We start from the raw sequence: 2,298 nt of genomic DNA on the forward strand, positions 1-2,298 counted from the left end.
AAGGGTCCTTATGAAGGGTAAATATAAATTGGCATATCACGTTGTCGTTTTCGCGTAGGTAAGAAACGTTCTTGCTAGAAACCTATAGCAGCCACGTAAAAACTTGCAACAACAATTAGAGGACGTCTAACTTGTCTTTGCAGCATATGCCTTGTGATGTGATATGGCCAAAAAGGATGTGATGAATGATATATGTGATGTATGAGATTGATCATGTTCTTGTAATAGGAATCACGACTTGCATGTCGATGAGTATGACAACCGGCAGGAGCCATAAGAGTTGTCTTTATTTATTTATGACCTGCGTGTCAACATAAACGTCATGTAATTACTTTACTTTATTGCTAAAGCGTTAGCCATACTAGTAGAAGTAATAGATGACGAGACAACTTCAAGAAGACACGATGATGGAGATCATGATGATGGAGATCATGGTGTCATGCCGGTGACAACGATGATCATGGAGCCCCGAAGATGGAGATCAAAAGGAGCAAAATGATATTTTCCATATCATGTCACTATTTGATTGCATGTGATGTTTATCATGTTTTACATCTTATTTACTTAGAACGATGGTAGCTTAAATAAGATGATCCCTCTCTAAAATTTCAAGAAAAGTGTTCCCCCTAACTGTGCACCGTTGTGAAGGTTCGTTGTTTCGAAGCACCACGTGATGATCGGGTGTGATAGATTCTAACGTTCGAATACAACGGGTGTAAGCCAGATTTACACAGCAAAAACACTTAGGTTGACTTGACGAGCCTAGCATGTACAGACATGGCCTCGGAACACGGAAGACCGAAAGGTCGAGCATGAGTCGTATAGAAGATACGATCAACATGAAGATGTTCACTGATGTTGACTAGTCCGTCTCACGTGATGATCGGACACGGCCTAGTTGACTCGGATCATGTTTCACTTAGATGACTAGAGGGATGTCTATCTGAGTGGGAGTTCATTAGATGAACTCAATTATCATGAACAGAGTCTAAATTGTCTTTGCAAATATGTTGTAGATAAATAGCTCACGTTGTAGCTCCCTGTTTCAATACGTTCCTAGAGAGAGATTAAGTTGAAAGATATTGTAAGCAATGATGCGGACTGGGTCCGTAGTCCGAGGAGTGTCCTCACTGCTACACAGAAGGCTTACGTCTTTGATGCACCGCTCGATGTGCAAACCCCTACAACGTCGTCTGTGGATGTTGTGAACACCTGATAGATACGTCCTGATGACTACTTGATAGTTTAGTGCACCATACTTTACGGCTTAGAATCAGGATTCCAATGACGTTTTAAACGCCGTAGAACATATGAGATGTTCCAAGAGCTGAAATTGGGATTTCAGGCTCATGCCCGTGTTGAGAGGTGTGAGACCTCTGACAAGTTCTTTAGCCAACAAGATGGAGGAGAATAGCTCAGCTAGTGAGCATGTGCTCAGAATGTCTGGGTGCTACAATCACTTAAATCAAGTGGGAGTTAAACTTCCAGATAAGATACTGATTGATAGAGTTCTCTAGCCACTATCACTAAGCTACTAGATCTTCGTGATGAACTATGACATGCAAGGGATGGAGTTGATCCTGGAGCTGTTCGCGGTGCTTAAGACCGTAAAGGGTAGAAATCAAGAAGGAGCATCAAGTGTTGATGGTTTAACAAGACCACTGGTTTCAAGAAGGGCAAGGGCTAGAAGGGAAACTTCATGGATGGCAAACCAGTTGCCGCTCCAGTGAAGGAACCCAAGGTTGAACCCAAACCCGAGACTAAGTGCTTCTATTGTAAGGGGAACGGTCACTGGTAGCAGAATTACCCCAAATGCATGGTAGATAAGAAGGCTGGCAACTTCAACAAAGTATATACGTGTTATTAATGTGTACCTCGCTAGTACTCCTGGTAGCACCTGGGTATTGGATACCGGTTTAGTTGCTATTACTGGTGACTTGAAGCAAAAGCTACGGACTAAACGGAGACTGGCTAAGGGTGAGGTGACGATGTGTGTTGGAAGTGTTTACAAAGTTGATGAGATCACCATCGCACGCTCCATCTACCTTCGGGATTAGTATTGAACCTAGATACATGTTATCGGGTGTCTACATTGAGCATGAATATGATTAGATCATGTTCATTGCAATACGGTCATTCATTTAAGTTAGAGAATAATGGTTATTCTGTTTTACATGAATGATACCTTTCATGGTCATGCACCCTATGTGAATGGTTCATTGAATCTCGGTCGTGGTAATACACATGTTCACACCAAAAGATGTAGAGTTAATAATGATAGTACCACTTTCTCGTGGC

Source organism: Triticum urartu, chromosome 5A (assembly GCF_056163025.1).
Source record: "Triticum urartu cultivar PI428250 chromosome 5A, HENAU_Tu73, whole genome shotgun sequence".
In the NCBI taxonomy this organism is placed as follows: domain Eukaryota; kingdom Viridiplantae; phylum Streptophyta; class Magnoliopsida; order Poales; family Poaceae; genus Triticum; species Triticum urartu.